This window comes from Excalfactoria chinensis, chromosome 4, assembly GCF_039878825.1.
Source record: "Excalfactoria chinensis isolate bCotChi1 chromosome 4, bCotChi1.hap2, whole genome shotgun sequence".
Lineage (NCBI taxonomy): Eukaryota > Metazoa > Chordata > Aves > Galliformes > Phasianidae > Excalfactoria > Excalfactoria chinensis.
This window is the reverse complement of record NC_092828.1, coordinates 63,063,482-63,088,021: the sequence shown is the minus strand read 5'-3', so window position 1 is coordinate 63,088,021 and position 24,540 is coordinate 63,063,482. Positions and strand designations below refer to the sequence as shown.

The 24,540-nt window shown below is 37.4% G+C and overlaps 1 protein-coding gene across 1 annotated transcript in view; it reads left to right on the top strand.

The window, feature by feature from the left end:
* The window catches only part of PALLD (palladin, cytoskeletal associated protein), a 172,422-nt gene that overhangs the window by 4,598 nt on the left and 143,284 nt on the right, over nt 1-24,540 (top strand). The window lies entirely within an intron of this gene.

Sequence of the window (24,540 nt, the reverse complement as noted above, 5' to 3'; positions counted from 1 at the left end):
TATTTTTACGTTCTTCGTTAACTTGTGTTTATAACAGTTCGAAAAAACTATCTTTGCAGTAGCAGTGAGGGCTTAAGTAACTCATAATGCTTCCCATTGTCTTGCTTTCCTCCTAAAGCTGATAGAAATTAACTTTAAAACCATCACTGTGCGGTATGTATCTGTCACTTTACAGCTCTAATGCTAAATTCGATTGCTTAACACAGGTAGATTATATGTCTAGTTTAATAGTCTGTCATGACATATTTTGATTTAAAATCATATGAGCATCTGATAGTCCCTTTGATAGAAAGGGAAAGTTGTTTAGAAAAAATCTAGTTAGGATGGGAGAGAATTTGTAGTTCCTCATTCAGAACTTTTTGTAAGGTTCTTTAGTTATATCTGAATACAATTATTCAAAAGTTTTCAACATTACCTTAAAAGAACCTAGCAATCACCTTCCTGTAATACTTGTTCTGCTTTAAATTCCTACATACCATTTGCTGAGTTGTCTTTCAACACTTTGAAATTAATAACATTTTGTACTAAGTTACCCCACGTTGCCTGAAAATACAGTCAGATGCACTGGCCCCGCAGCTTTGCAAGCTTAGGAATTTGTATCCATCACTGACAGTATCTTCATGCATACCATAATTGAACTTCTCCTTTGAAATCTGCTTTTTAAGATCTGTACCTTTCGGTGCAGGTTTGCAGAAGGAATTAACAGTTATCATTTTGTTTTTTGTCAACAAGATTTTAAAAGTATGGATTTGAAAAATCATGCTTATATATGCCTTCATTCCAAGGTAATAGAGGTGAAGAGCTATTTCTGTAGAAAATACCTTTGAAGACTCCTTTGACTACTGAAATCAACAACCTTTCTTTTATCTGAGTCTGCAGGCGAAATGTGTCCATAACAAACTACATACTGCTAAACTGAACTTTTCACAGTCAAAAGATTACTTACATGTCACCAAGTGCTTTTCATTCTTATTGTCTACAAAGTGGAAGAAGTCGTACGTCAGCACTTTGGTTATGTTCTTAAGCGAAAATCTTAGATCATCCTACAGTCTGAAGTCAATTTATCTAAACAAAGCAAAACTGTTCTTCTAAGTACCCTAAACAAAATAATGAGCCTTGCAAACAGATCAGGAAATTCTTTAAAAAAATGTAATTCCCATCAAGCAATGCTATAGACATGTTGTCTTCCAAATAGTTGTTCAGTATTTTAGTTCTGCTGAGGTTGCAAAAGACTTCCAGATAGATGTTTATTCACCCTCAAACTGCCATGGGGAACTGCAGAAACAGCACAATTAAGAAAGGCAGGGGATCCTCCCTCTTGTGTTTTTTCCTAGATACTTCTTTCCACCTCATGAAGACTTCGCAGCCTACCAGTGGTACTGCAATACACCTTAGAGTAACAAGACTTGTTAGCTTCCAGGGATTCTTTTCTTACTGCTGGATTAGATAATGTACTCTTACTAATATTTTTGAGTTGTAGAGTAATAGCAATGGACAGAGGTACGACCTCTAAGGAGTAAAATAATACATTTTCACCCTAATTTACCTGTGTATGCACTTGGTATTTACCCCAACCAAGTCATCCTAGATTATGTCTGCAGTCACTGGACAGAAACATAAGAATTACTTCACCATTTGCTACACTGGCAGTAGAAAGAAGGCAAATAAGTCTGAACGCTTTGTTATAAGCTGGTTATATAATAGATGAGGCAAGTCCCACACATCCTCACTTCTCAGTGCTAACAGAAGGCACAGAGAAAAAGCTTTTTGGCCACCTCTTACCCACAGGTAAAGCTAAGAGAAGAAAAACAACTGATTTTTTTGTACTTGCAGGTGATATTTCACCTTGATATATATTTGCATAGAAAGAGCTTAGTTCTTTTCCAGTATTTTAGTTGGAAAAACATCCACACTTCCATAACTTGAACAGCAAGCTTATAACATTTCTCAGTATGAAAGTGAGTGCAAGTTTTAGATATTAGTTATCAAATCATTAATTAGACTGCTTAAGTCCCATGAGTTGAGACAGTGCTTTTTGACTAGGAAAACACTGTTTCTGTTCACTTGGATGTTAGCACCATGTTTCTGTTATGCTTTACTAGATACATCAGCCTTAGGGAGTTATGAACTGTATTTTGTGAGGTGAAAATGATCATAGAATGGGCTACAAATAAGCATGGAGGATCTTTACAAGTTACAAAGCTGCAAAGCAAATCCGCTAGACAGAGTCAACAGGCATTTATTTTAATAAGACAGCAAAAAAAGTTCTGTTGCCATTCAAATCTTGTACTCTATTTCCTGTAATTGATACAAAAGCCATTCTGTTGAGAAATGATTACGAGCTGTTGATTTCTTTTATGAAATACAGACAGCAGAGTTTATGCCAGTTTGACAGCAACAGTGAAGCTGCAGTTTTGTAAAAGCAATGACGCTATTGCAGTGTTTCAGTATCTCATTGTCTTTGTGTTATCTGTGAGTCTTCTGTGGTATGACTACAGAACAGAACTAAAGTAGGTAGTTGTGTGTAAGCTCCGGCCCTTACTTACATAAGTATTTTTCCAGTATTTTTACATTTGTTCCAAAGACCAAATATCAAGATAGTGACAAGAAATCTAGGAAAAAAGGGGTTATTCTTTGTTTTTTCATGGGAACCCTTCTTTTCTGAAGGATTCTTGAAGAATCATTAATTGAGAAGGGTAGAATAAATGTTTGAGAAGAATAAGTCATGGAAAACACTACCAAGATCATTGAATCAAAGAATGGTTTGAGTTGGAAGGGAATCAAAGATGATGCAGATTCAGCACTCCTCTGCCATGTGCACAAATCAGGCTTCCCAGGGTCCCATCCAACCTGGCCTTGAATACTTCTAGGCATGGGGCATTACACACATTCTCTGGGCAACCTGTTCCAGTGCATCAGCACCCTCTTAGTGAAGAATGCCCTATTTATAACTAATCTAGATTTACCTTTCCTAAGTTTAAAGCCATCATCCCTTGTCCTATCAGACCCTGATAAAGAGCCTCTCCCCATCTTCCCTGTAGGTATCCTTTAAGTACTGGAAATACACACTGAGGTCTTCCCTGAGATTTCTCCAGACTGAGCAAGGTCAGCTCTCAGCCTGTCTTCACAGGAGAGGTAGTTCAGTCCCCTGATCATCTTCTTAGCCTCCTCTAGACCTGTTCCACCAGGTCCATGTCCTTTTGCTGGGGGCACCAGAGCTTACAGTGAAGTAGAGGGGGAGAATCCTCTCCTTCTCTTGCGGGTCATGCTGCTTTTGATGCAGCTTACTGAGCTGCAAGCACACACTGCTGATGTATACAAATAGCAGTACATGGTTTTTAAATCAAGAATATTTTAAAGTAATCTCATCAGTATCAATATGTGAAAGTCCTGGCTTGTTTCCCTTTCTGTAAACAATAATTTTCGTTCATAGCCTGCAGATATCATCATTGCTGACTTGAAACAAATACAATTAATTCCAGATTCTCAGTTTGTTACAAAGCTTCTTGGCAGTTCGTTTATACTTTAATGTTATTATATTCAATAAATATTAATAGTTCAATAATTAACAATTATCTTACAAATCTGCAAACAGACTTAAAAACGGTGTATTTACTGCCAAAAAGGGAGAATTGCTTTTCAAACTTGCCACTAAAAATACATTTTCCTCGAGTCTTAATTTCGTCGTGCTTCTTAAAGAATGAAATGCTGCAACCGAGTAAAGCTGCCCTGAGGATTCACGGTTCTGTCAATAAAATTCCGCACCTTGACCTTGCAATCACGCTCGCTCGGCTGAAGAGGTCGCTGTCACAGCACGGCCAGGCTTCTTACGGCCCGCATCGCTTTTAAGGGCGGAGCAGCGCGAGGGGGCAGCGCAGAGCTCGTAATTCAATGCGTACGTAAGAGCCCTCGGCGAAGGGGAAGATTCACCCAGTGGTCAAGATGCCGTGCTAAGCGCGCAGGGGCAGGGCAAATACTTGCGTGTAGCTTGGGTCAGATTAAGTCCTATCTCTAAATCTTGGGGGAAAGGAGGGGGTTCTTTCCTATAAAAGTTCGGAAAACACAGAAACAAACTTCGTGTTGTTTTAGATTCTAGATTATAATTAAATTGCGATATAAAAATACTAGGAACTTACAAACAGATACACAATATCACACATGCTAGCCATTTCCCCTCATTCCACAGCTGAAATAATTTTATGGAGCGCCCTGAATGTCTGCTAAAGAGCCGATGTTGCCGTGGAATAGAAAAGCCTATTTAAAACCGCTGAGGTGTTGCAGAATGCGTGAATAGTGCTTGCTGTTTGTGCTACTTACAGAAACCTCTCTCTAAATTTGGTGTTGATATCATATACAAAAACAGTCAAGCAAGCATGAGTGAGGCAATATTGACTGATTTTTATCTCATGTTTCAGTAATGAAAAAAACCCTATCTTTCTGCAGTACTGTACTGAGCCATTCCATTAGGCTAAATTCCTGATCTGTAATGCCTTTCAAAAAGTATTTGGAATGCAATCAGATGAATTGGAAAGATTTAAATATCTGCAGTTTTCCTATGAAACTGTTCAGTGGGAAAACAAACAAACAAACAAAACCCTATGGATAAAAGATAGTAACTTCTTTTAAGGAAAGCTGCTGGATAGATAGAAGGCAGACATGGATATTAATTTTCTTTCCAAAAAAGAAAAGATGTTGAACAAGCTGAACAATTCTGTTTTGTGAGTCATAATAGCAGATGTAAAACTTGCTGAACCGGAGATGCAGATGCATGTGAGCCATTGTCTGTACACTTGAACATTGCTATAAATTCTGCAGAAACCAGGCTTCAGTTCTTGTTATAAATCTTTCCAGAAAAGCTAGTTTTGATAACATAGCCACTACAAATAATGCTTTTAGAATCCTTTCTCTGGGAAGGAAATAACCATGAACTATAGTAAGGCCATGGTGAAATAACAGTTTGCTTAATGGTGACCAGGCAAGCACTGACTAAATGGTTATTTCTCCCAGCATCAAAGAAATTGTCCAACAGAATATTCAGTTATTCAGTCTGAATCAAGCACTGGTGGCCATTGGTAACCTACAGCAGAGCAAAAAGGCCTTCAAAACAAACTAGTCATTTACTACTAAACGTTCAGTCTGCTATTGTTACTCTGCTTTTTGTTTGTTTGTTTGTTTTTTTCCAGCCCCCATACTATTTATAAATGTCTCATCTCTTTTCCTAATTTTTTGAGGGTGCTGAAATTTCCAAAGTTCTCAACCTATCCGAATTTGAGCTACAATCCTGCCTTAAACTGCTACCCTTTTTATAAGGCCAAGTATGTAGAATCTTATAGTAAGCAAATAGCCATCAAATACAGTATAGTGACCATTTTTACGTTAGATGATTTGACCAGAAAGGCCTCTTAAATTTTGAGTTCCTTGGACATTCATAGCTGTATCAAATAGAAAGAAAAAACTATCTTACCTCTAAACATCATGAAAGATATCTAATGAAGTGTCTTATCTCTACATATCATGTCTTGAGGGACAAAACTTGATCAAAGTAACTTCATTCTACAGGAGCACATAAATTAAACTATAATACTATATATATGTATATATATATACATATATATAATTAGATATTTAACAATAGATTTAGTCACTGGTCAGAACAATTTTAACACTGCCGTATAATCCAGATTCTGATGAAAGACCTTGCAAAGTACTGAGTAGTTTGACAAATTGTAGGAAACCTAAAGAAATTCTGAAGCCAAGAAAGCTTGACAGTGAGGAAATAAATTACTGATGTACTTGTCACAGACTGATTGAAAGCACTGATCTGTGAAAACTAAAACTAAATTTGGAGGTTGAGTAGAATAGAGGTGGGAATGCACTCATGCTTTAGGAGGGGACTATTTTCTTCTTTACTGAAATGTGAAGAGCAGAGAGGCTTTTCATAAAGAGAAGTGTTTCCATTTAATGCTTTTGGTAACATTACCTATCAAAGTTCAACTGGTACGTGGTACTATTCCAAATCCTATTTAAATCATTATGCTTAATATACTTTGACATGTTTGCTCATTTGCCTTAAGGCAATACCTTAAGATACTTAAGGTTAATTTCAGCAGATTATTAACACTATTTGAACAGGACATACTTTTGTAAGATACAGTTTATTTCTTTATAAATATAAATTGAGTAAATACAATTATTACTTTGAAATGTAATGCTTTAAAAATTCTTTCATAATGCAAAACTTTAATCATATCTGAAACATGCTTGGTAAATGCATTCTTGACAATGTGAAAGCTAACTTTAGAGACTTTGATGATGGCATCAAGCAAACAAAACTTTTCTGCAAACATCACTGATGAATGGGAGTATTAGAGTTCATTCAATTAGGACTGACAGGACCTTGGAGAAGATGGAAAATGCTATTGGCTTTTCAAATATAATGGACAAAGCATAGAAGAAACTCTTAAGCAGCAGTAAAAAATTAGATTGTTTTATTAATTCTTGAACACATCTATTTGATGTACTGAAGCACTGCCTTTTGAAGTACTTACTATGGAGCAAGCACCAAGAACGTTATTTTCCTTAAGTTATACACTACAGTTACTGCAAAACTATTCAGTGTAGAGGAGTACAGACCTCAAGAATAGTAGTGTGAACCTGAATACATTAGACTTCCTATGGGAAAGGGAAATAAGTTAAAAGAGCCTGGGAATCTGATGTAATTACCAGGTAGGATCATTCAAAATACTACTCTTTTCTTCCCCACAGCAACCTACAGGTGAAAGCAAGTAGAGGATTAACATCTTTGTTTGACAAGTCCATCATGAAGATGTTTCATTTAGTCTAACACTAATGTGAATCTTCAAATAAGTGATTTTATTGTTCCATCATATTAATAATATATTGCAGTGCATATATGCATTAATCTCATTGAAAAGATAACTTTTTGTATTTAAGTGGAATTTCAATGCTTTATAAAATGCTAGCATAATGTATGAGCCACTTCAGCTTATCTCTTCTTATTTCATAAGGATGTGCTTTTCACATGGCCAAGGGAAAAGTAGTAGGCATATAGTTAATCTTTTGTTTATGCTGCAACTGACTGGTAACCTGGCTAACTGAATTCTTCTAATATTACAAGAGATTTGGCCCAGAAGTAGATCACTGCTTATGGGAAGACCACTTAAGTGTTCACCCTGTGAGTAGCTGAGGTTAGATAGATGTAACTGTACAAGTCTGAGCTGAGGGTTTCATACTTCTATAAAGTTGTCTTGACAAATCTAAATTGATAACGAGCCCCATAGAAGACTGCTTAACATTTGGACTCAATCTGACATCCTTCGCAGTTTGGTCTTCTACTATCTTTCTCCCCCCCCCCCCCCCGTGAGAAGAAAACACTTTTATACACAGGATGAAGAGAGGTTCTGGTTTTATTAGTTGGTTTTGGGATTTGTTTCGCTTTGTGTTTGGTTGCGGTGTGTTTTTTTTTTAAGATAGAACTGTTTACACTAACTCACTGCTGTAGTTACATATTCTACATGCCTGATGTTGAATTGTAAATGCCTTTATGAGTTGGCCTACAGGTAACTTCTCGTAATACCATACTTAAGCCCAAAGATCAAGTGGAAACATGGATCTCATAATGACTATAATCCACATTTAAAGACTTGAATTTGAACTGAGTTGGCTTAAATAACTTGATTGGGTTTTTCTGTTTGTTTTTGCCTAGGGAGCAAGAAGAAAATGAACATGTAGACTTGCTTATTTTTAAGTGAGAAGTAAGTTGCTTATTTTCAATTTAAGCATCTTATGGAAGAAAAAAAGTAATGCAAAACACAGTTTTAGTTATTTAAGTCAATTTTTGTAAATTTTAAGGTGTTAGAGAAGTGAACTTTTCTTATTGACTGTGATAGGCAGGTTATAAAAATATGCTGGACTACAGTTCTTCTAGGATCAGATATCCTGTCCCCGTTTCATAGAATGTAAAGGTTTAAAATTTTTCTGATCCATTCCACTTTCCCTGGAAGTGTGTTCCTTTTCTAATACTGAATGTAAATTTTAGCTGAACCAATAAGTTTAGAAGTCAATAGACACAAAATCATGTAGATAACTAAATTAACAACTGCAATATAAGTTTTGTTTTTCTTACTTTAAATATATAAAATCAATTTTTTCTCTTAGATACTTTTATTGGCAAAATTGTTTCTTAAGGGAATATAACTGGAATTATTCAGATTTTTCTACTTTTTAAACCATCAAGACTTACTTTAAGGTAACTGACATGCCTACATATCAAGTAGCTCCATCATGTCCTGTTGCTATTACTACTGCTATCAGCTACCTCTCATTCTTCTTGCCTCTGAACCCCTCTCTAGTTCTCCTTCAGATTTTATCCAATCATTTTATGCTATTCTTATACTTTGGCAACCAGAACTACCCACAGTGCTCAAGGTAGGGCTGCACAGTGCAGAGCAGAGTGGGGCAACCCATTCTCTGGCTGGCAGTGCTGGGTTTGATAGCCCTTTTTTGTTGTCAGGACTCACACTGCTGATTTAGAGAGAGCTTGAGTTATAAATAAGAAGCAGTAAAATATAATCCAAACTGGAATGCTGAATTTAATTTTTTACATATTTCCCATACACTGCATACAGCATAAGCACATTACAGTCTTTATCAACTAATATCAAGATTGACAAGATCTAAAGTCTTAAATTTATTATCCTCTAGGACAACAAAGATTTAATGCTAAGTTTATGATTTGCTTGAGATGTTGGTACAGTCTTGTTTTTGTAGTGAAAAGTAAGGGAAAACGCCTGTGGCAACACAAAGGAAGATGTTACTTTTCTTTAATTTTTTTATTTTTTTTACTCTGCCTCTTTTTCCAAAGCAGCGTTGCCACTACTGATGGCTTTCAAATTTAACTATGGAAGGTCAGAACAAGGGAAGACTTGATTCTGTCTGAACTTCCTCAGGCTTGCCATTTGGCTAGAAGGAATCTATAAAAGCTTATTTTCCACGAATCCCCCGAGATGTAATTTAGGTTGACTTCACCTACAAAGAAAGTAGGTGGGGACAGTGATTTGGAGCTCGCTGAGGAATTGTTATAGTTGCCAAGAACTGCAATTCTGGAACATGCTACTGACTGCAAAGTCGGTGGATGGTGATTCAGAGTTTTAGACTAGTATCTCTCTTCAATTCTCAGAGGATATCTAAATCACTGATTAAAGCACCCCTCCAACAAAATTTTTAATAACAAAAATACAGCCTAAATACGATTAAGATAATCTCTTGTGGGATAGAGGAAACACCACTCTTGCTATAGTCTGGGTAAGTGACAACATGAAAATTGGATGCATATGAGTTTATGTAGTCTAACATTACAACAAAAGCTTCTCTAAAACACAAGAGTGGCACAAGACCCATGGCAAATACCTGTATAAACTGATGTAGAAATTGACTTTGAATTAAGACCTTTTCTAATTTAATGATTATGCAGGCTCTCTGCATTGCTCCTCATAGCTTTGGTTCTCAGAATGACTATTCTTCAAGTGATGTGAAGACAGAAATTATATATTTTGGGTTGATAAAGAAAATGCAATACTAAAGTTTCCATGGCTGGAGGGTGTTGTGTGAATAATCTTTAACATAATGCAGCAACAATTCTAAGCATACTCTCTTACCTCACCTGCTTATTTGGAAGATGGCTGTAGTACCTCAGCCTTCAGCATAAGGTTGGACTGCCCTTTCAACCACAATGTGAGTTCAGTAAATATTGCTCCAATTAACCACGCAACCTACTCTGCTGATTTCAGCGTAATACTGGGTCTCTCCTGAGGCCCTTTGCCAAAGGCTCCCAGTGGGACCTTTCTCTCCAGCAGCAGTGTCGAGAATGTTCTTTACATCCTGTCCCATCTGCACTGGCTCCAGGGCCACAGCATGGGCTATCTCCTGTTTAATCTGTTCAAAAGCTGGCTGCTGCTCATGGCCCCATGTAAAATCATTCTTCTCCCACATCACCTGATAAAGGGAGCTTACAACAAACCTATAGTTTGGAACATACATTCTCCAAAAGCTTACTACACCCCAAAAAGATTGTGTTTCTTACTTGTGGGTGGAGACATGACAATAATTTTATTGATCAAGTCCACTGGGATGTGATGACGTCCATCTTGCCACTTTATACCTAGGAACTAAATTTCCTGTGCACATCCTTTCACTTTACTTAATAGCAAAACTAGCTCACAGAAGAATCTGGATTATTCTCTCTCCTTTCTCAAAATCTTCCTCTGCTCTATGGCCCCACAAATCAATGTCATCAATGTACTGCAGGTGATTGGAGCACCACTCTCTTCCAGTGCTGTTTGGATCAACCCATGGCAAATAGTTGGGCTGTGTTTCCACCCCTGAGGCAAATGGTTCTAAGTATACTGAACACCCCTCCAAGTGAAAGCAAACTGTGGCCTACGTTCTGTGGCCAAAGGAATGAAGAAAAAGGTACTAACAGGGTCAGTTTTGGCACATCATTTGGCTGTTTTTGACTCCAGTTCATACTGGAGTTCTAACGCGTCCAGCACAGCAGCACTCAGTGGGGTTATGACTTCATTCAGGCCACAGCAGTCTACTGTCAGCCTCCATTCTCCACTGACTTTATGCACTGGCCATATGGGGCAGTTAAAAAGTGAGTTTTATTTCTCACTCCCTGGCTCTCTAGTTGACAAATCAGCTTATGAATGGAAAGCAAGGAATCCCTGTTTGTGCAGCACTGCCATCTGTGCACCGTTTTTGAAGCAGTCGGTACCTGTTGCTCTTCCCCTTGTAGCAATCCCACAACAGAGAAATCTTTTGACAGGCCAGGAAAAACAGACAGCTGCTTAACATCTTCTGTATCTACAGCAACTATTCTGAAGGCTCAATGATATCCCTTTAGATCCTTAAAATACCCCCTTCTGAGGTAATTGTATACATGGAGCCCCTGGACTAGTCACAATAAGTTGCTTTTGCCTGTCTTTACCAGAGAGCCTTATTTTGGCCTCCAACACAGTCCACTCTTGGGAACCCTCTGTCACTCCAGAAATATAAACTGATTTTGTCAAGTAGTGCCTGAAGGGCACTAGAGTACACTGCACTCTAGTGTCTACCAGAGACTCGTACTTCTGTGGTTCTGATGTGCCAGGCCATCAAATCCACACAGCCCAATACATGCTATTATCCCTTTCCCCATTTTCTCTTCTACTATAGCTAGTTACCTGGGAGAAGAGGCTGAACCCCACCTCACCACAGCCTCCTTTCAGGTAGTCACAGAGAGTGATAAAGCAAAAAAAGACATGGTGGACTAGATGTAGGAGAATTCCTCACTGAAATTCTATTACAGCCTGTTTACCCATTTTTAAGAGACAAACTGGAAGCAAAAACTAGGCCACTGTGGAAATAAATAGACTGTTGCTGTTTGCTGCCTTAAGAACCACATGGAGTATTCCTAAGGTGCACAGATAAGAATGTCATACCTGACTTGCCATAATTCAAATTGAAATATCCCCTTTCAATATTTACTGAAATTTGCATAGCAGTTGCTGGTAGTTCTGTAGCTGTACTTTTGATGGCATATCTTGTTTTCCCATGAAATGTACTGCAACAGCTTCCTTCACTGAGAAGTGTCAGTGGTGAAATAAGCAACCTGTGATGTCCTGCAAGGGCTCTCCTGCTTTCTTGACACACCTAATAAAGCTTCTTGGAACACAGGGGTCTGACAGAGAGAGACATGAGGAAACATCAACTCTGTACATGAATCTTCCCATATACAGAATGAAAGAATCACTCAGGTGGGAAAAGACCTTAAAGATTATCAAGTCCAACCACAGCCTAACCATACTGCCTTAACTCTAACAATCTGTCACTAAATCATGTCCCTGAGCACCACATCCAAACAGTTTTTAAATACATCCAGGGATGGTGACTGTATGGAAAATTGGTAATCGCAGCCTGAACCTCTGATTAATCAGCTGAGGCAAGTGATGGGTCAGCTGTAGGAGCACAGGTGAGAGTAATTTAGCTGTGCTCCCGAGGGGTGGAGCTTAAAGGGTGGCTCCTTTAGACCTCATTTAAAGGCTGACCACCACTAAGGCAGCATCCCTTGGAGACTGCTTTTTGGTGGAGATTGCCTTAGTGTTTCCCAGCAGACTGAAGGCTTCCATATGGGTGAGTATTTTCCTGTAAATAGTCTCTTGGATGTTTACTACTATCTCTATGTTACTGTCACTGTACAATAACCTTTTGGATATTTACTGCCACCTTTATGTAATTGTCACTGTACAGTGACTTAACCACCTCCTTGGAGAGCCTATTCCAGTGCTTAACAACCTTTTATGTAAAAAGGTCTTCCTGATAATCTAGCCCAAACTTACCCTGGCACAACCTAAGGCCCTTTTCCCTCATTCTGTCACCAGTGAAAAGAGACCAACCGCACTCTTGCTGTAAGCACATTTCAGGTATTGAAAGAGAGCTATAAGGTCTTCCCTCAGCTTCTTCTTTCCCAGACTAACCAGCCCCAGTTCCTTCAGTTGCTCCTTGTAGGACATATTCTTCAAGCCCTTCACAAGCTTTGCTGCCCTTCTTTGGACCTGCTTCAGCACCTCCATGTCCCTTCTGTACTGAGGTACCCAAAACTAAACACAGTACTCGAGGTGGGGCCTCATCAGTTCTGAATACAGGGGCAGGATCACTTCCCTGGTCCTGCTCACCACACCATTCCTGATACAAGCCAGGATGCTATTGGCCTTCTTGGCTGCCTGGGCATGCTGGTGGCTCATATTTGGCCAACTGTCCATCAGAAAACCAAGGTTCCTTTCTGTCAGGAAATGATAGAAAGCCAAGACATTCTGTAAATTAACGGCACAAAAAAAACTACAGTACATGCAACCATACCATTTATATGTGGAATAAAAGAATTGTATAGCCACTACTTGGAAGCATTAAAGATGCCTTAGTTACTGCTTTTTTCCCCCCCAGTTCAATCTGTTTTTGGCAGTTCTTTAAGGATCCCCACTGTTGTAGACAAATTTTCTTATCTTCTGCTCAGAAGTGATGGAACTGAGGTGCAGAGCTTCGCAAAAGCAGGTTTAGAAGGAATACCACGATCTGACTGCCAACCACAAGCTTGTAATCTTTACTTATTTATGTTAATTAAGCTAGAGGTAAAACACTATAGGGAAGATGTGATGGCAATCCCACACAATAGAAGACATGAAGTTCCCAGTGATTTATTTTAAACTCCTTATCTGTTTTACAAATGGGCAAATCTTTTTAAAAAATTAATAATTCACTTAAAAAAATATTCAAGCAGTGACTTGTTTTGTGGAAGAACACTCAGCTCTACTATCCTCTTCCCTTTCCATAAATCCTGTACAGGAATAGAAATTTCTTTTTATAGAAGAGCAAGTATCTTATTGAGAAATCATGTAACTTTATCACTTCACGCCTTATATTTGTCTACCAGGAGCTTATCGTCTCTTCTTTCCTATCTTTTAGTTATTCAGTAAGCTTCATTTTTGACATTATGTAACGGTCTATCATCCCACCCATGTATAACATTCAGAAGGCAAATCTAGTTTGTTCATTTGTTTGTTTTTCCCCCACAGTCTAGTTTTCAAATATAGCTTGCGGATGAGAGCAGGCTGTGGAAACTCAGCTTGAGGAGAGTCAGTTTTTCAGTGTGTTGCCAGGGTATTTCAAGAAGATATTTATTCTTCTTCCACTAGAGTGAATGTATGAATTTTAGTTACTCTTACCTCTTCTTTATCCTATCTTTTATTGTCTTTATTTTAGTCTAATATTTAAAACACTTGACTACCTCAGCTAGTTTGATTAGTCACGTTTGCACTGGGGCTGTATTCAACTTCCATATAGCTACACTGATTTTCTTGTCTTCCCACAGACAGAACGTTTCAAAACAGTCTTTATTAAAAGGAGGTGCCAGTAGGCAGGAAACTGGAATACTGTTTTCAAGTGTCTGAGAGATTAATGTACTTCCTACTTACTTCTCAGTTCTTAAACCCTTGTATTAAGAAATGGGCACTGGTGTGAAATAGAGGCAAAACAAGGTAATGGATAGAAAAGAGTGTGGCCTTCTATCTGATGTGACCAGGTTACAGAACTAAAGTATTCTTTAATTCAGTGGTTCTCAGGAAACCCTGTGATAACTCACTCACCTCATACAGTAGAGATAACCCAAGATGCAACCAAGGCAAGTATGTTTCAGAGACAAAATGCCTAGGCAGAGTTAAGTAGATGGAGCTCTACAAATATGATTTTGCCTGCTCCAAACTTATGAGATATTTGCAGTTTTCACTGGACTTTGGTTTTACTGTGTTCTGTAGCTGTACTACATTGCAGCCCTAGTCATCTCTTGCAAGTGATGATCAGAAAAGAACATTTCTTTCAGGGTATGCCATGAAACTTGAGAGTGGCTAGCAAGCCCTATAGACATCTGCTTGTTTTGAAAGGGGAATTTTGAAACTTTTTCATGCTTTTCCACAGACATAAAGAGGGGAAGTTGAAGTCAGAAAAATAAAGAGCAAATGATGTTTCCAAGTTTCGCAAATGTGTCTTAATGCTGGGTTTAGAATTTTTTTTATATATTACTTATATGTGATTATTTTATTTCTATAAATGTCTGTTTGGGGCTGAGATTCCTTTTACTTTTCAATTTTCTTATTTTCCGCTTCATGAAACCTTATACCCTGAGAACCCTTTGAGGGTAGTCATCAGAGATCTAATAGAATACGTTTGATTTTTATCACAGCATGAAGGCATAGTGAAGAAATGCTGAGATTCAATGATGTTTTTCTTCAGAGTAGCTACTTAAAAATGCCAATGGAAAAATGTTGACCTGTTTTAGGGCCAAATATTGGTTATAAAGGAAGTATTTTGATTACATTGTAATAACATGAAATATGGCCTAGATAATGAAAGGCAAGAGGATAAAGTCTCTTACCATATAATCTTTTTGGTCATCAGCCAGAGCAGGAAATTTTCTTTGAGAGAGTGAAGGTATCAAGTAACTTGAAAAGTAATACATTTTTAGAGACACAAGCTTCATTTCACACTGCTTTCTAGAATTAGATTGTCACCTCAAAGAACAGTCTTTTTATTTGAAAAGCGGTATGTATACTAACTCTTTCCTTTTCAAATATGCTTTAGTTAGACAAGGAGAGAGAAAAAAAGGTACAGAATATAATTGTTTTAGGAAGGACTTTTAGTACTTGCATACCATGTTGTGCTGGAATATATACTAGAGAACAGTATACTCTGTAGTTCATGACTCAGTAGAACAAACATCATCTGTAAGGCAAGCATTAAAATAACATATTTATGATATTACATTTAATAGACTCAGCACAATCTATGTCAGTAACAAATCCTGAAATGTACAGTGATTACTCCTGTAGTTATATTCTGCTTCTATTGTTTTTTGCTCCAAGTGCATTTGTTAATTCTTTTAAGTCTTTGTGGAAAGACTGTATAGCACCAGGGATCAGGGGAAGAGGAGGCCTTGGATGACTGAAGGGATTAGAAATCCTTTCATCTTGAAAATATTTTGGTTTCTTAAAGAGCTTTAAAATGCATTTTATTTATTGTACAGAAAAATTGTATCATTTTGAAAATTCAAATATGAAAATTGAAATAGATTGTCAATGAAGGCTACAATTGTTGTGCACCATTCCTTTTATGTGGGCCAAGCTACCACAAGTACATATAGGTAACTTCTACATTAGAAAGTGTGCTTCAGTTTATAAAGCTTTTGAAATGTCATTAACTTTACTGTATGTACTATCACTTATGATATTTAAACTTCTTGTCTAAGTGAATGACTCGACTATCACAAATATTCACAAAACTTAAAGAGGTAACTGTAGGATGCAGGGCAGTGAAGAGTCAGGCCCATAACCATTCTCTTCCAGCAAGCCAGTCTGATCTCACCTCTTGTTGGGGTTAGATAGATGTTGCAACAGAAGGTATCACTGATGGGATTGTGGGTTCCATGCCAGTCCCATGCAGAGATCCAACCATGAATAATATGAGAGAATCAGCAGGTAGTCATGTTAGTACAGCGTGCATTCTGATTCACGATGCCAGATTCTGTAATGACATCATATTATAATTTTTTTCCTTGTGACCACCCTTAATTGTTTCTATCTTTTGAAAACATGCTGACTACAGTGGCATCTTTAACTTCAAAAGTTTCACACAATTAAAAGGTTTTGAGAAGGATTATGTGACAGTTAAGGATGTGAGGTAGGTTTCTGTGCTTTTTTTTTTTTTTAAACTTTTTTTTTTTTTTTTTTTTAAAGGGAGGAATGAGAGGAAAATTAGGTGTTTGGTTTGCCTAAATTCAAAGAAAGCTGTTCCCAATAATGTATGTATTATCCTGCCAGTTCTTTAGGGCATAGCTTGAAATGTGATACAGGGCAACCTTTGTGCTAGAGATGAGCCTTTTGCCACACCTATGAAAATCCATCAAGACCTAGCCAAGTTGCAACCTGCAATTCTTTCTACTTTTATATGTGGTTCCATGATTGAGGAATTTTGCCCTAAAGCAAAGGTGATGTTTTTCAGCTGCAACTGAGTGCAATAGAAATGCTGCCTTAAATATGTAATGCATTAAGCATTCACTGAAAAAATAGCTCCTCAATATTTCAAATTCAAATTTTGAATTGTGTATTGCAAACCCATTTTCGAGGCAACTATAGCACGTTTTACTTCACAGTATTAATTCAGAAGTTACACATGAAATATCTGTGCAAAAGAAACAAGCAGATAAAAAGGCCATGAGATATCAATAATTACTAAAAGTGGATACTTTTACAGGCATTGTATATTAAGAAGTGTGTCTGTGTTTTTGATGAAGCCAAATTTGTGGAAGAGATGAAGCTGAAATGGGAAGGGATATATTAAACTGAGGGCAAACAGACCTTTTCACACTTTTAGATCCTCACTCTTGCCCTTCCTATGGCATTATTAATTGGGTTAATAATTGAAATCTGCTAACAGACTCATCATTCCTTCTCCTAAATGTTATTACCATCTCAGTGAATTCTCTTAAGAGTTTGCTGTTTGGCATTTCCTAACATCTGAGTGCTGAATTTCTTAGCAACGCTTTTTAGTGTACTAGGCTTTCATGTAATGTCTTTGCTTTCCAAATATGGTACCAAAAGTTCAGAACACTAAATAATTCTTCATGAGATCTATAAAGTCAGCTTGTCAGACACACAGCTGTCCCAGCTGACTTTAAAAAAATAAATAGATCATAAACTGTAAAACTATTTGAGAATGATTATTTAACCTGTGGGTTAAATTATAAAAATACTCATATTCTTTGTACCCTTGAAAATACATGAGAAGTCATTCTTCCAAATCTGACAAAAAACAAGACAACGAAGATAATATGCAAATTAAAAGTTCTCTGAACTGATTGCAAGGCATGAATTTGACATTCTTCAACCGTGTAAAATCTATCAGTTTTAGGTGTGGAGATTATTTTATTGACATGTTTTATTTAAACAATAGCCCTCCTTTCAAGCAACTTGGTTCACTCCTGTTAGCGGGCTGAATTGGCAATGACTTCTCTCTACATACCAAACAGCAGATATTGTTCCAGTGGTCCACAGTAGCCAATGAGATGCAGGGCATATTGAGGCACCCTTGCTTGCGCCAACAGCACTGTACTGTAATTACTTCTCCTGACAACCTCCTCCCCCTTACACTGACGTTAACATTTTTAAAGTATGATCTCATCTGCAAATTGTAAATCCTTGGAACTTTTTTAAGAGGAATGTATTGTAAAATGCTGAGACTTGATTCACGAATAATTTAGTAGGAAACATTTTTAATTCTTCATTATTAATAACTTATACATACTTGCAAATTTAAGATATTTACAAAATTTTATTCATAATTAGGCTTATCCACTCATCCAAAAATATTATATTATTAATACAGTTTTTGGATGCAAAAACTTGTTTGAACCAAAACACTTTTATGCTATAGATTGTTGAATTGTGTATAGGCATATTATTATTCTAATTACCACTGGTCATGATGATCTCATAATGATTTCAGTAGGGTACTTATAATAATCTGTTAACTTCATCAAAATACAAAAAGGTTGCAAGGATATTATGGTTTCTGCATATGGTCCTTAAAGGTGATCTGCAGCATTCAACTTAAAAATTGAACAGGATTGAAAAGTTTAAAGCTCCAATACTCATGCAGCTGTGGTGATTGCTTCCTTTAACTTAGCTCTTGTGAGGTCCATCTGGAGTACTGTGTCCAGGCCTGGGGCTCCCAGTACAAGAAAGGCATGGAGCTCTTGGAATGGGTCTAGAGGAGGGCCACCAAGATGATCAGAAGGCTGGAGCACCTCTCCTAGGAAGAAAGATTGAGGGAACTGGGCTCATTTAGCTTAGAGAAAACTCCAGAGAGACCTCATGGTGGCCTTCCAATTTTTTATGTGTAAACAAGAGGGAGAATGACTATTTACATGGGTTGATAGTGATAGGACAAGGGGAAATGATTTAAGTGTAAGACAGGGGAGATTTAGGTCAGATACTGGGAGGAAGTTTTTCACTCAGAGGGTGATGAAGCACTGGAACAGGTTACCCAGAGAGGATGTGGATGTCCCATCTGTGGAGGCATTCAAGGCCAGGCTGGATGTGGCTCTGGGTGGCAACCCTGCACATAGCAGGGGACTGAAACTAGATGATCTTTGAGGTCCTTTTCAACCCAGGCCATTCTGTGATTCTATGACTCTATGAAAATTGTATCATTTTACATTGTGTTTGTACATGTTTATTCTTGACCTTTCTGTGGAACACTTACAGACATTCAAGCCCTGAACTTCATAGTTTCCTATGGAAACAAGCTGAATTGTATCATTTTAATTAACATCTATAGTCTATGATTTCCACATCTTAATGACAGATTAACATATCAACATAGTGATAAAATGAGATTAAAAGGTAGACAATCTTCTGTTATTATTAGGTCTTGATGTTACAGAGAAGAAAGGAATTTGATCATGGAATGTTGCTAAATTAAGGATCTAATTAACAACTTCCATGTTGTTTTGTTTTTTTTTTTCTTCAGTTACTCATTATTTACCTTGTATTAGATTAATGACTTGCTTCAAACCTTGAAACCAGAAATCAAGAGTCATTGCATAACTGGACATTTCTACAAAAGCCTTTTTTTTTTTCTTTTTTTCTTTTTCCAAAGGCATAAATGCAGCTTAAAGGACTGCAACAGAACAATTGAGACTTTATTCACTTTATGGACAGGTAGTTACTTATTGTAAATTATCATCTCCCCAGGCCCAGTAGGCACAACTGACAGCTTTTGGAAAGGTGTACTTATGATGTTTCATAGCAGTTTGTTTCCCTATTCATTTTTTAATGTTGTTTGTTTATTTTTTTACTTATTAAAACTAATTACGCATCATGTGGTAGCATCTCAGACTAAGTGTTTATAATCTCATAGACTAATTCATTCAAATTCTTTAGAAAGCATAAACACTGCATACATGAAGCAACCTTGTTTTTTGAAGCAATGGGCATTTTGTAATTTGAAGATATATTTTGCCATTGTTGAAAATATGGGGCAAGCACTGCTTGAACTTGAAAGAGAATTGATAGATAGCTGTTTTCACTTCTGGATATCCCCTCTTAGTAACAGGAGCAGCAGTAGCACTAGCAGGTGCTAGTGAGATCCAATGACTTTATTCCTAGAAGGTGATTTGAAGGGACTGAAATGTAGCCTCTGTGCTTGTGTTGGCCAGAATAAGCAAAATACTACTGTTTAGTATGATAATCTGGGTACTTGTTGCCTCCAATTTAGAAAGATATATATAGTATATTCTGTATATACTGTATATATACTATATTCAGTATAGCACTGAGTCTTCTCAAGGTATAAGAGGTGGTAGGGAGGTTGAATTATCAACTATGGAAATGACTTCTGTAGAAAGTCATAACAGATTTTAAGACTGCTATGGATGAAGCATGAATGTAAATGTGTGTGTAAGCACCAGAAGAAGCAACAGAATAAGAGTTAAAAATTTGGTCTGGAATGATATTAGTGATCTTCAGTCCCCACTGATCAAACTAAAGACTTTCTTCTGTAAAACCCAAAAGGCTTTCACTTTGGCTGGTCCATGGCATCACATCAGTGGAATGCTATGTATTCTGACAATGTTCACTTGATGCACTTCCTTCTGCAGACATGATCTTACAGCAAAGGCAAAACTCACAGTAACTCTTCAAAGACTTTGAGGTAAGATACATCAATATATACAGTTACTATTGAAAAATCTTATCTAATCAGATCTTGTAATCATAAAAGAGAACGTATGACCATTTCTCCAATGTTATGGAGATGTATATGTTGACTGAATTTCTCAGTGACTACAAGAAGGCACGGCAGGAATAAACTGTGGCCTATCTCTACATTTCTTTGACGGGGGAATGGTACCAACTCTGCAGCAATATCAAAAGGGGTCATCTAGAAAAAAAAATTGCATAAGAATCCTTATTAAAATGGGGTGTAAGATATGATGCTTGCAAAATGGAGATGGTACAGTTCGAGATACTCTACATGGATTATGTCATTAGCTCTAAGTAGGTGAAAGGTTTTACAGTCATTTGTCCAGTACTTCAGCTTTACAGGTATCTAAACAGATCATATTTGTTCACCCAATAGTACATATTGAATGCATTTTAATATAAATAAGCTTTTCATTTCAATATGTAGCAATTTTTGTAAAAATGTTATTGTTCACATATGTATATATTGACCTACTTGTTCTTTTAGTTAAAGTGCTACTTCATGTCCCCAGTAATTTTAATCTCCATCATCTTTCAGTTAACACGCCATGTCATTCAGCAGTTTGCTGCTTTTCTGGAGAGTAATATAAGTAACATGAGAGGAAATAGAAAGTGATTGTCTAGAAACCGTCTTAATCTAGCCACGGTTATTTCCTTTTCCCAGACTAGAAGTGTGAATAAAATTCAGCAAGCTGAAGGCTTGACAGAATGTTGTTGTCTTTAAAAGGGTCAGACTTCCTTCCCCTGATGTTTTTATTGAAAGGTAGTTCCTATGAAACTCCTCCTACAACTAATTTGTAAAGTAAAGCAGGTAATATTTGCAAAAGGCTGACCTTGGAACTGGGAAGCCATTGCTGGAACTAGAGTGGTACAGATAGACTTAACTCTGGTTATGTGCACTTTTGGCTTTGTTTTTAGCTACTATACAAAGAACATAATTTGCCTGCGGAAAATAGAGTGCTACTACCTTACAGGCTTTAATTTTTTTTTTTTTAAGGCTAAAGCCCAGCAGTATCCTGCTGCCTCCACTGAGTTCAGGGCCGCATTGTTTGGAATTGTACAAATGCACAGTAAAGTTAAATTTTTCTATTCCCACATGCAGAGATTCTGCAAGAAGTAGTAATAAGTCAGTATTAATCATATCAAATATAGGAGAAAACAAAAAGCAAGAGAAGGGAAAGGTAAGTTTTGCACTAATTTTCTACACGTATAAAATGTCTTCCATTTTAAAGAAGGAGGTGGCATTTCCAAGCAGTATCCAAAAGGGAGGCTCTGAAAGAATTTTGGCAAACACAGATGCTCTGTCCATGTCCTGAGAGCCCCGCCTGGCATGTAGCAGAGGGATGTTACTTCTGGCACTGTGTGAGCTTGATGAACTGCTGAGTCCCTGGCATACCAAATCTGTGTAGCAAAGAGCTGTGAAGACATCAAGGACTTGGCAGCATTGTATGTGTCTTAGCAACACAAGCTTCAATTTGCCAACAGGTATTGCTGCATGAGTTCATTCACTGAATGCAGAAACAAAAGCCAGCTTTTCAGTGAGTGAGAGGGAAAAAGAACTTGCCAGCTGCATTACTCATTAGTCCTCTTAACCTAGCTTAACCCTTTTGTGCACAGTGAAGCTGCGAGGAAGCACGGAGTGTTTGAATGCTTTGTGGATGCTTTCTGCATTTGTTCATCAACTGTTAGAAAGCAGCTGGCCATTCTGCAGAAGTGAAACTTTAGGAATGTGTTTCCAGATCTACTTGGGCAGCTTGCCCTACGGTTTGTGAGACTATATTTTAAGGTATGCAAAGATCAGGGATATATCACTGGAGAGCAGCAGGATGTCTGGTTAAGACATTTGGGATAGCGTATGTATGGAGTATCCATTTTTCACAATAAATCCTGTTTACCACGCAGTTAGCTCAGAGCTTGCTTTGCAGAATGCTGTGAAATGTGATCAGGGTCTACCATGAAACACACACATAATCTCTCTGCTTTTGTTTCATATGGTGGTTACTGTCGCTCATTCTGTTATGAGGTATTTTGACCTATGGACGGGGTGCAACCTCTCTTTTAAATAATACAAAACTGAAGGAAGATGAGAGGTTGATTGCACTTCATCCTCTAATGCAAATCAAAGGCAGTTGGAAGATTGTAAGCTAGATTTAAAGAGCAGATGGCAGCCTCAAGAAAGGTACCTCAGTTCCTCCTGGATGATTCTCAGGGTGCCAGAAGCACACCATAACTCTCTCTCTGTAGGTGTCTACCAGGACTAAGGATAAATGTTTAGGTAGAAAGCATTATCTACAGATTACTTAAGACCATCTCACTGGTGAGTGAATGTGAGCAGGCAAGAAGGGCTCAGTGCTCTCATGTTTTCGAGAGTCATGACATCTACCACAAAAAGAGAGCATGGGAAGAGGCAGAGGTTTGTGCCACAGGCATAACAAATTAGAGGTAAGGCATCACAGTTTCTCCCATCTAATGTTCTCCTGCCTAGCCCTTGCAATGCCTAGTGCTGGTTCTATAAAATTGCACCTAAGAAATGGTCTTCTGTGGGAGAAAACCATCCTCAGTTTAAAACTTCAATTCTAAAGCCTCCTCTGATGTACTGTACTAATTACCCATTATCTATGTACATAACAATTTCACCTAGTCTTTTCCACATGTCCTGATGTTTTCTTCCGAGTGAAACTTTGCAAATTCAGCTTTGTCGTGGAGATATTTTATGTGGAATGAAATTAAGAAAGCTTATTTTTACAACAAAGACTTGTGTGACACTGTTACTCTTTCACTGATTTTTTGCTTGTTGTTCTTTCATCTCGCCACCACTAAATATAAATAAACCAAAGTGAAAAGCCTCAGTTAAAAGAGCAGGGGATTTCAAAGAGCTAGGGGAAAGGAAAAAAAAAACAACAACAAAGCAACAAAGAAAAACCCACCACATGTATGTTAGCTCAAAGTGAGTAAAACAGTGTGTTGGGCAGCCTTTTTGCATAGATGAAAACACTCTTAGAGTATTCCAGAGTGTTCGTGAAAGCTTTTCTTCTGGATAAAGCTCCTCAGCTTTTGCAAATGATCTCCTTGATGTGACCACAGTCACATCCTACTTGCCCTTCAGCTGAATGCTTCTGCCTTTCTTACAAAATATTTTTTGTATTAGATGCCAATTTCTTAAAAATTTATCAAAAGTAGTGGTTTCAAATTTAACTACTTAAAAGTTCTACTGAGATAAGAAACTAAACTGAATATACCTGCTGAGTTTCGGGCTTTTCTGTTAACACAGCTTATTATGCATAATTATTATTTTGTTCGTCCAGCTGCTGCTCAGTCAGTTTCTAGATACCAGACCAGAAGTATCGATGTCAGTATAGTATATGTTGTTTGGAAGGGGCATGGAAGGGATGGTAAGGTGTAAATTTGAGGGTTGACACTGACAGTTGTAAAGGGAAGAGAAAGGAATCTGTGCAACAGGCAGCTTTGTAAAATACTATGGAAATATAAATGTAGATCTTGCGTATCTGTTAGAAATCATCCCTGAAGAATAGCCTAAGTTTTATTGCTTGTAAAATTAAAATAAAAAATTGTATGTATTAGATTGATGAGCTAGAGATAAAAAAGGAATCACTACTTGAATCGGCCCAAACCAACTGGCAGTTTTTAGGGAATATTTATATAAAAATCTTCTCTATCACTGCAAGTGAAGGGTATCTGAAGGGAAAAGTATATCCAGGCTTAGGAATAACTTAGATTTGCTGAGAAGCAACTCTTCATATATGAGAGGTCTGAAAAAAATTATTTCCAGCCTTTAGCACCTCAGGGGTAGTGGTAACAAGAGTATAAACAGGGCTACCATTACTGCTAAAAGTATGCTGATGTTCCTTGGGAAAGGCAGTGTGCTTTTGAAGAAGGGGTGGCGTAGGTATGTGTTTCTTAAACTGTACATCAGGGGTTCTTTGAGATGATGGCTTGGAAACCAGATATAACTTCTAAACAACCAAAATGATCTGCTACAGAAATAGTTGTTTTTGACAGTACACCCAAGAAACAATTATGTTCCCTAATCATCCCAAATTTGGGAAGATCAATTATTAAAGGAACATATTTATTTAATAACACTGTGCACAGTGATGCAATGCATTTCTTATTTTTTTCTATGAGCTCCAGTAAATAGCCTGATTTTCCA